The sequence below is a fragment of the Oryctolagus cuniculus genome, chromosome 13 (assembly GCF_051225735.1).
Source record: "Oryctolagus cuniculus isolate XC-2025 breed Fujian yellow rabbit chromosome 13, ASM5122573v1, whole genome shotgun sequence".
Lineage (NCBI taxonomy): Eukaryota > Metazoa > Chordata > Mammalia > Lagomorpha > Leporidae > Oryctolagus > Oryctolagus cuniculus.
Window position 1 is genome coordinate 29,031,446 of NC_142879.1, and position 21,653 is coordinate 29,053,098.

Here is a 21,653-nt window from a genome sequence, read left to right on the forward strand (position 1 = left end):
GTTTCCATTTTTTGGGAGCTTTTTCATTTAAATACTGAAGGAGAAAATCATAGAATGAAATCTTGGAAGTAAGTTTGGAAAGCATATAATACTAAAGCTGATTTATAGAATGTTTCCTATTAAACCTTCCAATATGATTATTTCATAATTATGAAACAATATAACTGTTTCATAAATAGCCACATAGCTGTGATTTTTGTCCTTAAGAAATTTTATATTTTCATTAGTAGATCCCCTGAACATTGTCTTAATTATTCTCCATATAATGATCTTTGAGTATTATCACACTGAAAATAACACAAATTCTAAAATTACATTATCCCTATAGATTATTTTTCATAGGCATTTTATATTAAAAAATAAAATATTACCAATAAAATGATCTTTATTATATAGATAATTATAATAAACTCAGAAAATCATTCATATATGAGTTGCAAAATCAGGTTTGGAAAAAAATTTTTTTCTTAAAGCCTTTACTTTCAGACATGATGGAAATCTCTTACAGGTACACGTGGAAAAGGCAGACATGATCACAGTTGAATGAAGACCATGTAACCAGAAAAGTCTAAAGGCTGTCAGCTGACGTTGAAGCTGAAGTTCAGTGAGTATGACATGCTGCAGGGTTATAGGAATGGAAAATTTGTATTCTTCTCCGTCCTCCTCACTATTCTCAACAGAATCCACACCGGCCTTCTCATAATCCCTCCCTAGGGCAGCTATGTCCTATGAGCTTCAGAAGACTCTCCCTCCTCATCCCCTCACCCACACACCAGTGAACAAAGGCACACTTGGCATACATTAGGTCAGATTTGTGATCCAGGCAAGCCCAGGTCTCAGCAATGGCTGTGATGTTGCTCAGCATGTGCATAGCTCACTGTACCTTGGCCAAGTCTCCACCAGGTACCACAGAAGGAGGCTGGTAATTAATGTCCACCTTGAAGCCAGTAGGGTACCAGTCCATGAACTGGATGCTGTGCTTGGTCTTGCTGGTGGTGATGGCAACATTGACATCTTTGTGAACCACAACGCCACAGTATAGCAGGCAGCAAGCCATGTATTTACCATGGTGAGGGTCACATTTCACTAGCCGGTTGGCCAACTCAAAGCAAGCCTTGATGATCTCTGCTACAGAAAGCTGTTCATGGTAGGTTTTCTCAGTAGAGATGAAGGGAGTGTATGTGGCCAGAGGGTAGTGGATGTGGGGATAGGCTACCAAGCTGGTCTGGAATTCTGTCAGATCAACATTCAGAGCTCTGTCAAAGTGGAGGGAAGCTGTGATGGAGGACGTAGTTAGGCTAAAAGGGTGGTTCAGCTTAGTGTAGATTGGGTGCTCGATATTGAGATTTCTACAACAGATGTCATAGATGGCCTCACTGTTTACACTGAAGACACAGCCATAGTGCTCCAGGGTGGTAAAGGAGGTGTGGGTAGTGAGGATGGAGTTGTAAGGCTCCACCATACTTGTGGAAACCTGAGAGGCTGGGTAGATGACGATCTCCAGCTTGGGCTTCTTGACATAATTGACAGAGATGTTCTATCAATAGGGAGGTGAAGCCAGAACCAAGCTGTGGAAAACCAAGAAGCGCTGCAGGCCTGTGTGCTGGTCAGTCAGCTTCTGGGTTCAGTCCAATATGAGGTCAGTGAGCTTGCCAATGGTGCATGCTTGTGGGCAGAGTATTGGCAGCATCTTGCTTGGTGTGGAAGAGCTGGCAGTAAGTGCCAGTGTGAACTTCATCAATGACTGTGGGCTCCAGGTCTGCAAACGTTGCCATGGGCACCTGCTTGGCAGCACATGTATCACTGGAGAAAGTGTTGAGGGAGGCATCTCCTTCCTCAGTGGTCTTGTCACTTGATATCTGGCCATTGGGCTGGATTCCATGTTCCAAGCAGTAGAACTCCCAACAGGCATTGCTGATTTGGACACCAGCCTGGCTGATGTGGGTGGAGACGCACTCATACCTGGTGGCTACAGGTTAGGAGTTGAAGGCGAAAGTGACAGGAACAGGCAGTGGGTCCTTGTTATTGTCCCAGGTAAACTTAGAATTGAGGTAAGTAATTCACTCAATAATTTTAATTTAGTATTATAGTTGCACCACACTCCAGCAAATGTGGAGCATTTTGATTGGAAGTTAGGTGAAATAACATACATTTCTGTGTGTATTTTTGAGTGATTTAAAAGTTATAAAAAGCTGTTAAAATAACTTTTCTATTTTATGTAATTTGTTGAATAAATTCTTCTTAAGAAACTTATTAGAATGAGTCGTGCAAAATTATAGTCAAATCAAATTACTAATGTGACTTTAACAATAGAGTAAATGAATATATTTTCCCTCCTGTAGCATTTCACTCTTTAAATCCTGTTTATATTCGTATGCTATTTCAAAATCTCCAGATGGCAAAGAGAATTTCTTTTTTGATTTTAAAAGGATATAATCTTTCTCTTTTGGAAAGAAATAATCCCACAAACTTTTCATGTGGTTCTTGAAATTGTTCACATTATCAGTTTGTAACATTGCCAGTAAACCAGTCATAAATGTATTTTTTAATTAGTTTTGAGAAGGTGGTCATTGTGTGTAACATTTTAAAAACTATTTTTTTAAAAAAATTTATTTGACAGATAGAGTTAGACAGTGAGAGAGAGAGAGAGACAGACAGAGAGAAAGAGAGAAAGGTCTTCCTTTTCCATTGGTTCACCCCCCAAATGGCCGCTATGGCGGGAACTGTGCCGATCTGAAGCCAGTAGCCAGGTGCTTCCTCCTGGTCTCCCATGCAGGTGCAGGAGCCCAAGCACTTGGGCCATCCTCCACTGCCTTCCCGGGCCACAGCAGAAAGCTGGACTGGAAAAGGAGCAACCATGACTAGAACCTGGTGCCCATATGGGATGCTGGCGCCACAGGCAGAGGATTAATCAAGTGAGCCACAGCGCTGGCCCCTAATTTTTGTTCTTGAATAACTATACACAATAGAAAGGATATGTGAAGAGATACAAGGAGAAACCAATGTCCTCCAGCTGGCAGAAAATCGTCTACTAGCAAACCCGATTCTCTGTCTCATCAGTTGTGATCAGTTTCTCATGTGTCCCTCCTGAGACAGTCTATGCTTAAAGTTCTATAAATAAATACATATATTTATTTTTTCACTTTTTTTTATTGAGGTGGAATTTGCTTGCCATAACATTAGGAAAGTGATTACTTGGCCACACACCTACTTCTTTTTGATAGGCTAAGGGGTGGTATCAGTGGAAATGGATCCTCTTGAACGCACTACTGTAGGGGGCTAAGCTCCCTCAGTGCACTGCTCCAAAGTTTTATCTGGAATTGTGACTAATCACAAACTCCTAAATCAATTTTACAGCTAAATATTTTCCAGGACTCTTCTTCAGAGATAATCTGAGAGCAAATGACCCTAACCCCCCTGCCTTCCTCCATTCACATTGTTGAACAGCTATTACCTTTAACTAGTTTCAAAACATCATCCCAGATGAAAATTCTGTGCCCATTAAGTCTTCAATTCCTATTCTCTCACCTTCCCCTAGCTCCTGGGGGATTGATCTGCTTTTTGTCTCCTCATATGGATTTACCTATTCTGGATATTTCATATAAACAAAATCACACAGTATGTAACCTTTTGTGTCTTACAGGGAGAATAATGTTTATGAGGTTCACTATGCTAAAGCATGTATCAGGACTTTATTCTTTTTATGGCTGAGTATTATTCCATTGTGTGTATACTGCAGTTTATTTATCCATTCATCCATTGATGGACAGTTGTGGTGTTCATATTTTTTAGCCGTTTTAATAATGCTGCTATGGACATTTTGGTACAAATGTTTGAATAACTATTTTCAAAACTTTGGGGTATTTACCTTTGCTGGATTTTTTTTAGCTCTGTTTATTTTTTGGGGGGAACCATCACACTTTTGTCCTCAGTGGCTAGACTGTTTTACTTTCCTACCAGAAATGAATAAGGTGCAATTTCTCTGCATTCTTGACAACATTTCTTATTTTCTGATATAGCCATCCTTGCAGGTATCAGTCCTATATCACTGTGCTCATGATGTACATTTTTTTTTTTTGACAGGCAGAGTGGATAGTGAGAGAGAGAGACAGAGAGAAAGGTCTTCCTTTTGCCATTGGTTCACCCTCCAATGGTCACCACTGCTGGCGCATTGCAGCCGGCACACCGCGCGGATCCGAAGGCAGGAGTCAGGTGCTTCTCCTGGTCTCCCATGGGGTGCAGGGCCCAAGCACCTGGGCCATCCTCCACTGCACTCCCTGGCCACAGCAGAGAGCTGGCCTGGAAGAGGGGCAACCGGGAATGATGTACATTTTCATAATGGCTAAGGACACGAGTTTTTCATGTGGTTTTTGGCCATTTGTGTGTCTTCTTACCAGGAGGAAGCACCTGGCATTTGGCTTCGGATTGGCGTAGCATGCCGGCTGCAGCGCGCCAGCCGTAGCTCAAGTCTTTTGTCTGTTTTGAAGTGGGGTTGTTTGTCTTGTTGAGTTATAAGAGTCCTTTAAATATTTTGGGTACTGGGTCCTTATCAAATATATTATTTGCAAATATATTCTTTCATTCTGTAGGTAGTCTTCTTATTTTCTACATATTGTGCTTTGATAGTCAAATATTTCTAATTTTGATGAAGTCCAATTATCTGTTGTTTTTTTTTTTTCTTTCATTGCTGATGCTTTGATGTCATAGCTAACGATCTCTAGCAAAAGCCCAGGTTATGAATGTTTTTCCTTATGCTTTCTTTCTTTCTTTCTTTCTTTCTTTCTTTCTTTCTTTCTTTCTTTCTTTCTTTCTTTCTTTCTTTCTTTCTTTCTTTCTTTCTTTATTTTTGACAGGCAGAGACAGAGAGAGAGAAAGAAAGGTCTTCCTTCCGTTGGTTCACTCCCCAAATGGCCGCTATGACCAGCACTCTGTGCTGATCTGAAGCCAGGAGCCAGGTGCTTCCTCCTGGTCTCCCATGTGGTTGCAGGGCTCAAGCACTTGGGCCATCCTCCACTGCCTTTCTGGGCCACAGCAGAGAGCTGGGCTGGAAGAAGAGCAACCAGGACAGAATCCGGCACCCTGACCGGGACTAGAACCCGGGGTACCGGCGCTGCAGGTGGAGGATTAGCCTAGCGAGCCTTGGCGCCAGCCCCTTATGCTCTATTTTAAGATTTCAGGTTTTAAGATTTATAGTTTCCAATAACCTTTTACCATGGGTCTCTGCCCAACCCAAGTCTCCATATTGATTAAATTACACAGCCCCTGGAATCCATGAGTTACAGTGCTTGGGGACTGGTATTCAGAATGGAATCAAAGCAGATCATTTCTTGCTACTAATGGCCATAGTACTCTTTTCAGTTTTCATTTTAGAAGCTTAGTTATTAAGGAAAAATTAAGGAAAATTAAGAAGAGCCAGAAGAAAGGCCCATATAAAATTAAGAAGAGCAGGAAGAAAAGGAAATCAGTGAATCATTCTGCAGTGCTGTATAGTTTCTTTGAGTGTGGTACAGAAATTAAATCATAAAGCGAAAGGCAGAATGTTCTTTTTGCCTTAATTGTTCCAACTTGACAGAATGGCATACGTTCAATTCAGCTAAAAGCTTCCACCAGTTGTCCTGGTAGGCTGATCAGAGCCTTGTCTGGAACAAACGAGCAGCACAGTAGCCAGGGTCTTAACTGGGTCTTTCAGTGACTCACTCTCTGTTTCACACTTTTCAAATGACCAGTTTATTTCTTATGGGCAAATCTTTGCTTCGATTTCTTTTTTTTAAAATTTCTTTCTCTTTTTTTTTTTAAAGATTTATTTATTTTACCTGAAAGAGTCACACACAGATAGAAGGAGAGGCAGAGAGAGAGAGAGAGAGAGAGAGAGAGAGAGAGAATCCTCCATCCGCTGGCCCACCGCCCTACTGGCCGCAATGGCTGGAGCTGTGCCGATCTGAAGGTAGGAGTCAGGAGCCTCTTCTGGGTCACCCACACGGGTACAGGGGCCCAAGGACTCAGGCCATCCTCCACTGCTTTCCCAGGCCCCAGCAGAGAGCTGGATAGGAAGTGGAGCAGCCAGGACATGAACCAGCGCCCATATGGGATGCTGGCACCGCAGGCGGAGGCTTCACCCACTACACCCAGTGCTGGCCCCTAAAAATTTCTTTTTCATAGGATGACAAATCTAACAGCAACACAGCTCACAGCAGCCTTGTGTGGCTAATGAGCTGACCTAAATTACAGTCAAGGCTTTGAGATGGACAATTCCTCTAGGAACTGGGAGCCTGCTGAATGAAGGAAGAGAAAGGAGCTAGGGTCTTTGGCTCTCAGAACATTATCTTTGCACCAGGTGTATTTTGAGAAAATATTTAGCTGGAAAAGTGATTTAGGAGTTTGCGATTAGCCACAATTCCAGATAAAACCTTGGTGCAGTAAACTGAGAGAGCTTAGCTCTTACCGTAGTGTGTTCAAGCTGATCCATTTCTACTGATACTAATCCCTTAGCCCATCACAAAGAAGTAGGAATATGGCTGGATGATTGCTGCCTTTTCTTTTTTTCCTTATTGCCTCTGATTTTAGAAGTTGTGCACACTCATTGTATTATATTCTGAAATTGCAGAAATGTATGAAGAGTAAAACACACTTAGCAATAATGCCTCCCTCGGGGTGGGCCTTGTGGCTCAGTAAGTTAAGCCAGGGCTTGGGATGCCTGTATCTCATATCAGAGTTCCTGGGGTCTAGCTTCCTGCCTGTGCACACCTTGGGAGGGAGCAGATGATGGCTTCAGTTCTTGGGTTCCTGCCACCCATATGGGAGAGTTGGATGAAATTCCTGGCTCCTGGCTTTGGTTTGGTCCAGCCTTGGCTATTGCAGGCATTTGGAGAGTAGACTACAAGATTTCTCTCTCCCTCTTGCTTTCACTCTTATCTTTGTTCTCATTGTCTCTCACACCCTCTGTGTCACTGTGCCTTTCAAATAAATAAAATTAAATATTTAAAAATCCCACCCCACTCATTCATTTTCATGTATAATTTTCTTCAAAAATGTTTAGTGTTTTAGGAATAATCTATTTTTCATATATATTAATGCACTGCTCTTTTTCACATATACAAAAGTGTGATTGTTTCAAGATTCAAATGCTGACATCCTTTGCCAAGAGGAGAATTTAGGTTGTCTCAGCAGAAAGGCAAAGACACATTGGACTTCCAGTCTAGGATCTCGAGGAAGTCTGTGAAGAGACAGTGTTGAAAGCCAGCTATTGCCGGCGCCATGGCTCACTAGGCTAATCCTCCACCTTGCGGCGCTGGCACACCGGGTTCTAGTCCCGGTCGGAGCACTGGATTCTGTCCCAGTTGCCCCTCTTCCAGGCCAGCTCTCTGCTGTGGCCAGGGAGTGCAGTGGAGGATGGCCCAAGTACTTGGGCCCTGCACCTGCATGGGAGACCAGGAGAAGCACCTGGCTCCTGGCTTCGGATCAGCGCGATGCGCCGGCCGCAGCGGCCATTGGAGGTGAACCAACGGCAAAGGAAGACCTTTCTCTCTGTCTCTCTGTCTCTCTCACTGTCCACTCTGCCTATCAAAAAAAAAAAAAAAAAAAAAAAGCCAGCTTTTGTGGAGGGAGAGAAGAACTGTCAAAACTGAACCACTTTCCTTTTCCATGTCAAAAGTAAAGTCAGCATCCCATCACAGCATTTTGCTATAAGTCATACAGAGGGAGAGAAATCAGAATGTAAAATATGGAAAGCTCCTGCTCAGATGGGGATCTCGAGGAAAGCTGGAGGGAGGAGCCAGGAGGCAGGGGAAAAAGGATGGGGAGAGGGTGGCTCTGCTGGACTTCTGAGTTTTCTCTGTCTCCTCTTCCCTGTTTCCTCTCAATCCCAGTCTTCAGTCCAAGTGTCGTGATCCACTGAGATCTGAGAAGGAGAAAGAAGTTCTGAGAGAAGCCGCAGAGAGCTTGAGGGGATCTCTCTTCCCCGCTGTGCTGAGCATGGTGCAGGCTCAGGAGGGGAAGGAGGGCTGACGTTTCCATGGCAGGTGGTTTAGGATGCTGGTGGACACACCTATTATGGGGTCACTGTAGTGAGGGGCTGACTACTGCCCAAGCTGGGGTGGAGGGCAATTTCCTGCCAGAGTTCAAAGATCCAAGTCCTCATTTATTTCTTTAGACTTCTAAAAGTGGAATTTTTAGGTCAAAATATGAATATTTTAAGAGCATTTGACGCATATTGTTAAGTTGTTTCTCAGAAAACCTAAGAGTGTTTGAGATAATAGTGCACTTCATCTTTGCTAGTGCTGAGCATAGTCTTTTGAAATCTTTACTGATTTGGTAAGTATTGTTTTTTAAATTTATATAAGGTGAACAAATTTTGTGTATTTTCTATAGACAGATTTGGAGCACAGTGATTCTTCCCACCCTGCCTCCCTCTTGCCTGTGCTCCCCTCCTCCCTCCTTTTTGTTTCTTTTAATTTTTACAAAGACATACTTTCAGTTTATTTTATAACCATAAGCTTAACCCTGCCCCCACTCAGTAAAGAAGTCAACTAATACTTAAGATGAAAAAAACCCACTGCTTCTCAATAGAATAGACAAGAGCACTAAACAATAAGCAAATCTCAAAATGTCAATTTTGCTCATATACATTATATTTTTGGTACTCTGCTGGTTACCATAGATCAGGCCTGGCTTATATCATCAAGCATAATGGGTTTTTGAAAGGGAGAGAGGGAGAGAGGGGAGAGGGAGAGAGGGAGAGAGGGAGAGAGGGGGAGAGGGAGAGAGAAACACACACACACATACACACACACACATGCACAGAGCTCCTCTTTGCTGCTTAGCTCCCCAAGTGCTGCAATAGGTCCTGGGTGAGACTGAACTTGGGAGCCAGAAACTTAATCCAGGTCTCCATGTGGGTGGTAGAAACCCACTCACTTGTGCCATAACCATTGTGCCCTGGAGCCTGCTTGGTGGAAGCTGGAGCCAGGAGTTAGAGCTGAGAATTGAATTTAGGCACCCTGATGTGGGACACAGGCATCTTAATGCTAGGCTAAATGCCTACCCTAATAGGTATTATTTTAATTTGCAATTTTATATAATTAACAAAGTTGAATAGGTATTGTTTCCCTAAATATTGTCTTTCCTCTTTCATGAAGTTCTTCTTAGTCACTGCTCAGTCATTTTTCATGGAAGAATTTATGTTTTTCCCATTAAGCTATACAATTTTTAGTCTGTATATAAATTAATGCTTTGCCTACAATACTCACCACAAATCATTTTGTACTCTTTTTCTTTATTCTTTACATTTTTATGGGCCTTTGGATGCATAGAATTTGTATATTTTCATGTTTTTTTTGAGAAATTTCTGATTTCTTTTACTTAATCAGAAATTGTTTCCTCTTCTGAGATTATCCAAATGTCTCAACATTTTTCTAGTTATTAAATTAAAAAATTTTGTAATAGTCTTTTAAAAATATTTATTTATGTATTTAAAAAGCAGAATTACAGAGAGATAGAGACAGAGAGAGTGATTTTCCATTCACTGGTTTACTGCCCAAATGGCTGTGACAGTGGAGAGAGGTCAGACCACTTCCCACTGGGTGCAGGTGCTCAAGTACTTGGGTCATCGTCTTCTGCTTTCCCAGACACATTGGTAAGGATCTGGATTGGAAGTGGAACATTCAGGACTCAAACTGGTGACTAAATTTAATGCTGGCATTGTAGGTGGCGGCTTTACCGCTATAGCACAACACGGAAAAAAATCAGTCTTACTGAAAGGTAGCAAGAGTAGTACAAGGAATTCTCTATACATTTATCAAATCCCTAAATGTTAATATTTCACACATTTGTTTTTTTTCCTATTATCACTCTCTAATAAACACATACATATATACATACATACCATTTGCCCAAACACACATGTATATAAATTTGTACATTTCCAGACTAGTGGAAAGTACATTGAAAGTATTTCCTAAAAGAAGCCAATGTTGTCTAGGCTGATTGTCATTGATCACCCACAACTGAACATGATTCAGAGGGTCAGTGTTTGTCTTGAATATCTGATCTGGAAATATACATATAATTATAGATATAACAATAGTATAATTATAAAAATTAGCATACTAATCTTCATAGAGTAATATTATTAATACATGGATGTATTAAAAGTCAACTAGTATGGGGCTAGCGCTATGGCACAGCACTTAAAGCTACCGCCTGCAATGCTGGCATCCTATATGGGCACCATTTCCAAATCCTGGCTGCTCCACTTCTGATCCAGCTCTCTGCTACGGTCTGGGAAAGCAGTAGAGGATGGCCTACGTCCTTGGGCCCCTGAATCTGAGTGGGAGACCTGGAAGCTGCCTCTGGCTCCTGGCTTTGGATTGGCACAGCTCCGGCCTTTGCGGCCATCTGGGAGTAAACTAGCGGATGGAAGACTGACCTCTCTCTCTTCCTCTGCTTCTCTGCAAATCTGTCTTTCAAATAAATAAATAAATCTTTTTTTTTTTTTTTAAAGTCAACCAGTTGTCTTAAATAGCAGCATAGGTTTTCCTTAGTGTAGGACCCAGTCAAGGATCCTGTGCTGCATTTAGTTGTCCTCTAACTTACTAGGGGACTTGGAGGAGTTTGTGGGAAATCATATTAAAAGATAAGGTTAAGGGTGGGTATTTAGCCTGGTGGTTAAGACTCTAAGACACTCATGTCCCACATTTTAGTACCTGGGTTCTATGCCCGGCTCTGTCTCCTGACTGCAGCTTCCTACCAGTGCAGATCCCAGGAGGCAGTGGTGATGACTCAGTGGATTCCTGCCATACCAGTATTGTGTTCCCAGCTGCCAGCTTTGGACCCAGCCCAGTCCTTGATGTTGTGGGCATGTGGGGAGTGATATAGCTGATGGGAGCTTTCCACCTCTGTTCATTTTTATGTCTTTCTGCTTCTCAAAAAAGAAAAAAAGCTAATTCTGGCACAAAAGAATTTTCAAAATCCACATAGAGGAGTCTTCAAAAAGTTCATGAAAAATGCGTGTTATGGAAAAACTATACATGGATTTTGAAATTTTTTTGCACCACAATAAACTTATCTTTTAATTCCACTTTCCATGGACTTTTTGAAGTACCCTTGTATTTTGTATTTGTAGGCAGTGTTCAAACTTCGTTATGTTCTAAATCTTCAGTCCACTGAGTTACCTGCTGAGTAGTCTGTTATTGGAAGGCAGTTTTACAGGAGTCTCACATTTCTCTACATTCTTGCAAGAAGACACTGTTCCAGACTAGCTTTTCAAGGATGCTTGCATCAAGAACCAACTTGGATGATACAGGGAGTGTTTTCCTCTGGAGCAAAGGGCTGGTGGCCTATATGTCCAGGACAAAACAATCTGAGTGTTCTAAAGTCAGAGTTTGTCTCCTGCAAGTCAACCCACTTCCCTCGCAGACTCACCTGTCCCTCTTTGTCTTGTCCTGTGGGAATTGGTGTTGCTGTGAGTAATGAAGTCCTGGCTCTTGGACCCAGAAACTTTGTGTCTTCTGCATGCAACTGTGGCAGGCTAACACGTTAGCTCAGAAGCAGGGTGAAATCTCAGACCTTTCATGGTGTTCATCATTTGTCTCCTGCCCAGGTTTATGTTGTATCACTTCCTGGCCAACCTAGGAGCTGGTGAACACGAACGTTCCTATCACAATTCTGAGTGGAGCTGTTGCTGCGGGTCCCTCATTGGTTTCTGAGCCCTTGCAGGGCCATTTTTCCTGCATGGATATCTTTTTTTTTTTTTTTTTTTTTGTAGTGGGAGTAAGACAGGTGTCTCCTACTCTCTCATCATTATGACTGGGAGAATTATTACTGATAAACTGAAATAAGTTCAAATTTTTAAATTTGCAGGTGATTAGAATTGTACAGAGCTTGGATAAATATGGTACAAAGAATAAACTAAAAAATAGAAGTGATCAACCAGAAAAAGAGACATTTAGGGGAAATATACAGTAAGTATCTTCAGATAAAAGGATGACCAAATGAATTTTTCAGTGACAAATAATTTCAGCTAATTGGAATGAAAATCTATCAAACAATGAGAATTCTCATAAGTACCGGGTGGACCTTCACACTAACTTCTGCAGCAAGTAGCATGGGGCAATGGCTGGGGAGTCTCATCTGGCTCTGACACAGACCAGTGCTTCACCCCACCCCCCACCTCCCACCCTCAGCTCTGGGTCTCTTCCTAAATGGCCTTTGGATGGTGTTTTAATAAATAACTCTTTTTTACTGAGTATGCCTGCCTTGCATTGGGTCTGAATTGAAGTAGGACTAATTATCCATAAAATCCGTCTGCATACTGTTACTCATCTTGTGGGACTCCTGGGAAACATTTCTGGAGTTAAGTGGGGATGCAGAGTAAAGCTAATGTGTTTCTCTGGTAAGCCTATAAATGCTTAGATCAATTTTTATGTCCTTTGTTGTTTTATTCATTAAATATGGAAACCTTCAGACACAGTTGGTGTATACTAGTGCCTGAATGATTTCAAAAGTTACCCTTTCATTGTTTCATAGGTCAAAGGTGATTCTCGAGTCATTCTGAACCAAGGGATGGGTTGGGCCAGTGTTCAAGGTGGAGTAGACATTGAGAAATCATAGCTTGTGAAGTGATTGATGAGGGTACATGGCCCATGTGGATGGGATGGGAGAGAAAAGAAGCTGAGAACCTCTCTGAAGACAGTCTGTGTCATCTAGGTTGGGGTAACATGGCACAGAGGTATGAGGTATTTGTAAGCTTCATTCTATTTTTTTAAAAAGATTTTTTTTTTTACTTATTTGAAAGAGTTACAGAGAGAGAGGGAGGGAGGGAGGGAAAGAGGGATGGAGAGAGAGAGATCGAGCTTCCATCTGGTGGTTCAGTCCCCAGATGGCTGCAGTAGCCAGGACTAAGCTGGGAGCTAGGGGTTTCTTCCAGGTCTCCCATGTGGCTGGCAGGTGTCCTAACACTAGGGCCATTTTCTGCTTCTTTTCCCAGGCCATTAGCAGGGTGCTGGATCTGAAATGGAGCAGCTGGAACTTGTCTTAATACACTGTGCCACAAAGATGGCCCATAACCTTCATGTGGAATTTTAATATACTAATAGTTGGGGCCGGCGTTGTGGTATAGTGGGTAAAGCCACTGCCTGCAGTGCTGGCATCCCATATGGGCGCTGGTTCGTGTTCCAGCTGCTCCACTTCCAATCCAGCTCTCTGCTATGGCCTGGGAAAGCAGTGGAAGATGGCCCAAGTCCTTGGGGCTGTGCAGTCATATGGAGACCTGGAAGAAGCTCCTGGCTCCAGGCTTTGGATCAGCATAGCTCCGGCTGTTGTGGAGGAGTGACCCAGTGGATGGAAGACCTCTCTCTCTCTCTCTCTCTCTCTCTCTCTCTGCCTCTCCTTCTCTCTCTGTGTAACTCTTTCAAGCAAATAAATAATTTTTTAAAAAAGATATTAATATTTATTGTGTGTCCACTATTTTACATATAGTGCTAAGCCATAGATAGTTTCTAGAACAGGAACAATTAAATATACCACTCCCAGTTATAAATAGTAAAAGTGAGATTCAGAGTGGTTAGTTATTTGATGATTTTTCTGTGGCTTAGAGGTGATGTTAAAGTATTTAACAATTTGGAATTCAATCAACACTGATATCTGATCACTCAGCATCAATCATGACCAGTCCATTGGAGAAGAATAATATTGCCCTTGACCCACATATTGATCTTGTTTTTCACCTGATACATGTTTAACCTCTAGTTTTTATTTAAGCTTATATATTCATTTGAAAGAGAGAGCGAGAGTAAGAGTGAGAGAGAGAGAGTGCTTCCAAATGTTGGGTCGTCCCTCAAACGCCTGCAACAGCCATTGACAGGTCAGGTTGAAGCCAAGAACCAGGAACTCCAATTGTATCTCTCATGTTGGTGGCAGGAATCTAAGTATCGGGCAATCATCTGTTGCCTTCCAGGCACATTAACGGAATCTGAATTGTTAACAGAGGCAGGCCTTGATCCCAGGTGCTCTGCTGTGTTACGCAGGCATCCCGAATGGTGGCAAAACCCACTGTATCACAATGAAGCCTCTAACCTTCAGTTTTGAAGGTCATGACCCCCGCCCTCACTTACTTCCTTTTCACCTCACACTCAGATGATCTTCAATCTGATGGGACTGAACACCTGACTCCCCAATGCAGCACTCCAATTCATCCTCACTTACTGCATGTTAATCTCAGGTCGGTCACTGATCCTGCACTCTGTTCTTGGAAAAGTCCATAACTTTTCATTTCTGTTGACTTCAAATCACTGTTTACTGCCTATGTGCTACACTCCAATCACCATGTCAGCTATTTCCATACAATCTCAGGTCTAAATTCATAGCACTTCCAATGAGGTAGACACTACTACTGCTTCAATTCATAGATGAGGAAAGTGAAACTTAGAGGATCCTTTGACCACTTTTATCCAGCTTCTAAATGGTGGAACCAGGTATGAGGATGTGTCTCATTACCCAAACTCTTTGGCTTGGTTTAAAAAAGTTCTCTACAGTCTACTCCAAATGCAGTATAGTACCTGATATGAAGTGGTTGCTCAATAAGTATTTGTTGATGAATAAATGAATGTCTTTATGTCCTTATGGTTTCTACAAATATCTAATTGCTTTTATACATATAGTCAATTTTTTTCCTGAGAATCATATACCTCCTCTTGATATTAATTATATTTTAAATTTATATTTTAACTTGCTCCTGTGTGCCATTATTTGATGTATCATTTAAAGAACTCATCCACCTACATGGTTGATCTTTGAGGAAACATGTGGTCTCTAATTCCCCAAATCACTAATACAATGCCTTGTTATAATGATGATTATGTAACTAATTTTGGTTTTATTCTTTGGCTTCCATGCTACATGATGGTAAGAATATTGCCTATTTTTTTCTGAATATTAAGTCCTTACAGCTGGACACATGGAGTAAGCCTCATGATAGGTGCTCAAGTATTAGTATTAACTTTGCATTCTGAGGTGTTAGAAAGTGCATTGGCTTTTGAGACAGACCTTTTTCTGCTCCTCAATTATGACAAGACCTTGTCCAAGTTAATTAACTTCTTTGAACTCATTTGTCAAATGAAATAATATCACTCACAGAAATTTTTGTAAAGCCTTAATGCTTAAGATGACCTTGATAAATATTTTGGTTGAAATGTATGCAGAATATGAATTTACTGTTAACTAAGGATTATTTCACAATCTCGAAAGTTCATTACAGAAAAACATAAAAGTGTGCTCCTTTTTGACATGTCCTAGAACACCATCACTCAAATGTCCACATCCCAGGAGGACCCTGAAATAACCATACAGCTTTAACACACCCTAAGCCAGTATTTCCACGGATCAGGCCAAAAGCACTTGATGTTGAGGATGTTTATAGATGTTCCATGTGAAAAGGATTTTGTGGTAAAGAAAACATGTACAAGAGCTCAGTGACAATCAATTAAGTGTTGTTTAAGCAGTACTTCTCATATCTTTTAATATGCTTTGAGTGTGGTATATATTGTAGCATTTTGCATTCTCATTTGAAAAATCAACCCCCTCCCTTTTCCCCCCTCCTGTGATTTGCAAGTTTCTTAGAATATCCCCGGGAAAATCTCGGATGATCATTTTCTAGTCTTGTGCCAAAGTGCTGTAAAAGTAAACTATCACAGTGAACAAAATGTTCTTTAGAATACTGAAGAGGGGATTGGAATAGATATATGAGTAAGCAGGATAGAAAGTCCTAAAATCAGTACTTTGTGAAAGTGATAGTTACTGAAATAATGAGTGTCTAGATAATAAAGCAAGTAAAGCTACAACCCTCAAGAATCAAACTGCTTCCCACTAAATGTGGAAGTTTTAATTGGTACACTGGAGAGAAACTGAAAGCTTAGTTTCATTCTGAATGCATGCCTGTTACAGGAGAAATTCTAGAATTTAGGTGTAGCAGGAGAAGGATATTCAAGAGGAACTAGGTATATAAAAAATCACATATTAATTTTCATTTCATAGCAAGAAATTTAATTTTTGATGCTCTGGAGGTTGGGAAATGCCAAAATTCCTATTCATTAAAGGTCATATTATGGTGCAAGTTGTAGGCTGGTTAACAATTTCAAAGTTTTGGAATTCTTTTATGGATCTGACAGTTTCTATTTTTATATTGTGTTGTAGCTGTGACTATCTATTGGAAGTGTTAGGTAAGAATTGATTGATATTGTCCTAAGTTATTTTATTGCTGCATTTCACTTTATAATAATTTCCAAGAACTGAAAAATTGAGCTATCCTTGAGAAGTCTTGGATGGGTCATCCCTCTGATAATATGAGATAGTTGGGATCATGATCCCTGTAGCATTATCCTCTTTCCCTTTCTATTTTTTCTTTCATCTTATTTCAAGCAAAAAAAAAAATCCATTCATTGATTTCTGATTGGATTTTTGTCTCTGTGGCAGAACAAACAATGTTCTCTTTTATGAAACAGGCCTTGGGAAGCAGGAACTGAGGATTTCTGTGACACTATCCACATACATTTTCTCATTAGAAAGGGAATATTCTCTATCATAGAAGGTTTTACAAGACAGTTTTTCTTTTTTAAAGATTTATTTTATTTATTTGAAAGAGTTACAGAGAGAGGTAGAGACAAAGAGAGAGGTCTTCCATCCACGGGTTCACTCCTCAGATGGCTGCAATGGCCAGAGCTGCACCGATCCGAAGCCAGGAGCCAGGAGCTTCTTCCAGGTCTCCCACGCGGATGCAGGGGCCCAGGGACTTGGGCCATCTTCCACTGCTATCCCAGGCCACAGCAGAGAGCTGGTTCAGAAGAGGAGCAGCCGGAACTAGAACCTTTGCCCATTTGGGATGCCGGCGCTTCAGGCCAGGGCTTTAACCTGCTGTGCCACAGCACCAGCCCCAGTTTTTCAATTTTCACATTTACTTATAGACAAGACAAAGGGACTTTTTCTCCCCTCAAAATCTAGTTTTTCTGTCATTAAAAACATTTATTGTGGGCTTGCTAAGGTCAGAACTTAAAATAATGATCTAATCATCATAGCAATTCCCTTTCACAGGTAACAAAGCAGAAAAGCCAGGATGTCATGGTGGCACCAGCTCCTGAAAGCCTGGGCTCCTAATTTTCTCCTCTAAATGCCTGTGCCAGGTGCTCTAACGGAGCATGGAAGAACTATTGGGAACAGATGCTATACCATTTACTATATTCTCACCTTTTCTTACCCCCCCCCCCCCAACCACACCCTCCAAAGTGAAAATACTCCAATTAACAGTTGCAAATACGTACTGGGATAGGGTAGGTTTCAGAATTGAGAGTGGTTGCAGAAGTAATGTCTGGCTGTATATGGCATGTTTGGACCCTGGTTCAGCCAGCTCAGAATGCCTGGTTAAAGGTGGAACATGGAATAATATATAGCCCTGCCTCCCATTGGCCTGGGGTTGTTTCTATCCCAAAACTCCTACACAACAAACCACAACTTAAAATTGTCTTGTAACTAATTAACTTGAATGGTGCTTCAACCAATAACAGCCAATTAATAGACTGGGTATATACCTAGGGATCTCCCATTAAACCATATGCAAAGAAGGGAAATGCCCAGTGATAATCAAGCACAGTTTGTCAGTAGTATCCACAGTGATTTCTTCCAAGCCCCCTACTCTGTCTTCCTCCATCCAGATTGATAGATGCTCAAGTACCTTCTGTGAAGTGGTGTAGTATTTGCATGTGACCTACACATATCCTCTTGTATGCCTTAAGTGCTCTCTAGATTACTTATAATACCTAATGCATTGTAAATGCTATGTAGATATCTTTTATACTGTATTATTTAGGGAATTATAATCAGGAAAATCTGTGTACATGCAGGACAGATGCAGTTTTTCCTCTCAAATGTCTGTCTGTCTGTCTATCTATCTATCTATTACACAGAGAGAGGGACAGGGAGTGGGGAAAGAGAGAGAGAGAGAGATTCCGTTCATTCCCTGGTGGCTGCTACAGTCACGGCTGGGCCAAGCCAGAGCCAGGAGCCAGGAACTTCTCCCAGGTCTCTCACATGGGTGGCAGGGACCCAAACATTAGGGCCACCTTCCCCTGCTTTCTCAGGCCGTACACAGGGAGTGAGATTGGAAGTGGAGCAGGCCAGGACTTGAAATGGCACCCATATGGGATTCTGGCATTGCAGGTGGCAGCTTTACCTGCTATGCCAGCCCCTTGTTGCGAATATTTTTGACTTATGATTGAATGAATCCATGTACATGGGATCCAAGGATGTCCAGGTCTGAGTGTGATTCTGTGCTTTCCTTCTCCATCCAACTTGTAAAAGCCTACTGCTCACTCTGCTAGAGAAGAGCTCTCTGAGCCTCTTCTGGTTTTTGAGTGCTACCTGATTTATTGGTCTTGGCTCAAATAAACTCTGTGAAATGTATGTTGTCTACAGTTTTTCTTTTAGCAGAAGTTAAAAAGAAAAGAAATAAAGCAAGCTGTGCCCCTTGAGTGTTTCTTTAAGAAACTGAGTAAATCTGTAAAGTTGGTAAAAGCACACAACACAGGCAAACCCTCTACTTAGCCCAGCTGATGGGGAGAATGGGAAGGATTGTGTCAGGGTCATTATAATGGCATGCTGGCAATCTTTTGAGAATGTGAGCCACAAGGGGGCGGGTGGTGGGTAATGGCCATTTGAATGCCTGTTAGAGTTGCGCCAAGAAGGAGGTAGGTCAGGTGTTAGGTTTCCAGTGAACCTGCAAGTGAGTCTTATTCTTGGGACTTCTTGTACCCTCTAGGCCAAGATGTCTGGGGGAAATTTGGGTCACATAATGTGATGATTATACACCTGTTTGTGATCAGTTTAAGAGAGGAGATTCTGAAGTCTCAGTGTGGCAATGCTGTGCTTAATGAGCTGGTCGACTTAGGCAGGCACAAAAGAATCGAAGGGGATGCTGTTAATTTTTGTACTCTTCTATTTGTCAACGTGTGTCTCAGGTTCATTTTTTCATACGATATACTTCTTCTGGTGTGATTGAAAAACCCTATCAAATATCCACTTATTTGATGTTAAAAAATGGTTGCATGAATTAATATCTACATCTGCATATGTGAACCTGAATAATGACTCGAAACAATAAAAAAACCCTTATGGTTTCTGAACTAGATACCCCTTCTTTGTGAACAGCTCTAGAATTATTACATTCTTTCCTGAAATTCTCAACCAGAAGAACAAATGTTCCCTCTTTGCCAGGAAATGTCATAATTTCTAGAAACCTATTTACTATAGACTGTGATGGGCAATGAAAAATAATTTCCTTTCACTGTTGAGGAAAACTCAACCTGGTTAGAGCATGCCATGTAACTGTTATATGGATCGTTATAAATTTGATTTCTTAATCTATTTTTGTCTACACCAAGAACACAAATTATTCTGGTTCAGTTATTGGTTTGCTAAAAAATAAAAAGAGAAACATATGTCTGTGTTTTTATATTTGAGTTAGAAAGAAAGAACCACAGCTATACAAATCACTGTTGGTTGCCTAAACTGGACTTGAGCAAATAAGTATGAAAAATTTGTACAGCATTTTCTAGTTAAGTATATGCCCCAATTAAAACTTGTGTCACTGAATTTCTCAATTTTGAGTTCTATTGTAAAGATGAATTTTTGGTTTTCTTTTTTAAAAATATTTATTTGTGGGTGGGCAGAGAAAGAGAAAGAGAAAGAGGGGGGAGGGAGAAGGAGAGGGAGGAGGAGAGAGAGGGGGAGAGGGAGGGGGAAAGAGAGGAGGAGAGGGACAGAGACAGAGAGAGCAAGAGATCCCATACACTGGTTTACTCCCCAAATGTCTGCAATGGCTGAGGCTGTGCAGAGCCCACGCTTGGATCCAGCTCTCCAGGTGGGTGGTGGAACTCATCACTGCTGCCTCCCGGGGTCTGAATTAGCAGCAATTGAGAATCAGCAGTGTGGGCTGAGTATTGAACTCCTGTACTCCCAAGTGGGACAGAGGCATTTTCAAACATCACTGTGTAGTCATCACTACAAAAAAAAGGCAACATGAATCTTCTTCCCCAAGAAGTACCATTTGCTCTCCTCCCCGTTTCTTAGCCAGACTGCTCAGTGCATCTTTAGGCTCCCAAAAGCATATTTACATAACCTAGGAGGCCTTCCCATCCTACTGTGCCCACATCCGTCGAGGCTCTCTTCAGGACACCTGTGCCCTTTGAGAATTGCCTTCTTAAAGAGGTTCTAAGTTTGTCTCTACTGTCTTATTTTCTAAATGGCTCTGTTGTGTGCTTTTACACAATTTGTAATGGCTATTAATTTATTCCTGACATTTCACCATGTATATCTTCTTTTTTTCCATTATGTTACAGTCCTCTAGAGAACATAATCAGTATCTCCAATTAATTATTGAATATTCCTTTGTACCTAGAGGAGGACTAAGACCTGTGAGAGGTGGATAATAATTTCCTGGCATCAGTTGCAAGGCAATGTTTCTTTGAGTAGCTTTTTATTATTTCTTTGGCAGGTTAATTCATTGGCTAATGTAGTAAAAAAAAAAAAAAAGCTTAAACATGTCATGAGCAAGACATCTCTCAGTTAAATATAAAAGGCCATATTTTAAAAGAGATTGATTTCAGAGGCTGGTGTGGCACAGTGAGTTAAGCTGCTTCTTGGAACAACTGCATCCCTTCTGGGAGTGCTGATTTGAGCCCTGGCTTCTTAACTCCCAGCTCCTCCACTTCAGATCCAGCTCCCTGCTAATGTGCCTGGGAAGGCAGTGAATGACAGCTCAGGGATTTGGGCCCCTGCCCCCATGTGGGAGACCTGGATGGAATTCCTGGCTCCTGGCTTTGGCCTTTCCCAGTCCTGACTGTTGTGCCATCTGGGGAGTGAACCAGTGGATGGAATCCCTCCCTCCCTGCCTCCCTCCTTCTCTTTCACTCTGCCTTTCAAATGAATACATAAATATTAAAAAAAAGCAGTTTTCTTTTAGATTTCTTTTTACTCAGTCACTGAGTGCTTACTATAAGTAAGGCATTCTTACTGAGAGAGAATATATTAATAGACAATATATTAAAAGATTTATTTATTTGAAGGTCAGAGTTACACACAGAAGGAGAAGCAGAGAGAGAGAGAGAGAGGTCTTCTATCTGCTGGTTCACTCCCCAATTGTCTGCAATGGCTGGAGCTGCACTGATCTGAAGCCAGGAGCCAGGAGCTTCTTAAGGGTCTCCCATGCTGGTGCAGGGAACCAAGCACTTGGACCATCCTCTACTGCTTTCCCAGGCCATAACAGAGAGCTGGATTGGAAGTGGAGCAGCCAGAACTCGAACCGGTGCCCATATGGGATGCTGTCACTGCAGACTGGGGCTTTACCTGCAATGCCATAGCGCCAGCCCCAGTGGTAATTTTTTTAAAAAAAAGTTTTTTGTTTTATTTTACAGAAGACTCTCCTACATATTTGAAAGGGCCTGTTGGGTGTGGAGGTTGGTCTGACAGTCTTCAGGCCCCCTGAATACCCAGAGAATACCAAGTCAGAAAGAGTTACCTCAGTCTGGAGTGCTTAGAAGCTGATGTTGCTCCTTCCTGCTTGAAGGGCATGGCCCATCTAGGCAGGGCTAGTGCGAGAGAGGCACCTGGAGCTG

The 21,653-nt window shown here is 41.7% G+C and overlaps 1 pseudogene; it reads right to left on the reverse strand.

The window, feature by feature from the left end:
* Positions 1-612: 612 nt before the first annotated feature.
* The window catches only part of LOC100343490 (tubulin alpha-1B chain pseudogene), a 47,864-nt pseudogene continuing 26,823 nt past the window's right edge, over positions 613-21,653 (reverse strand).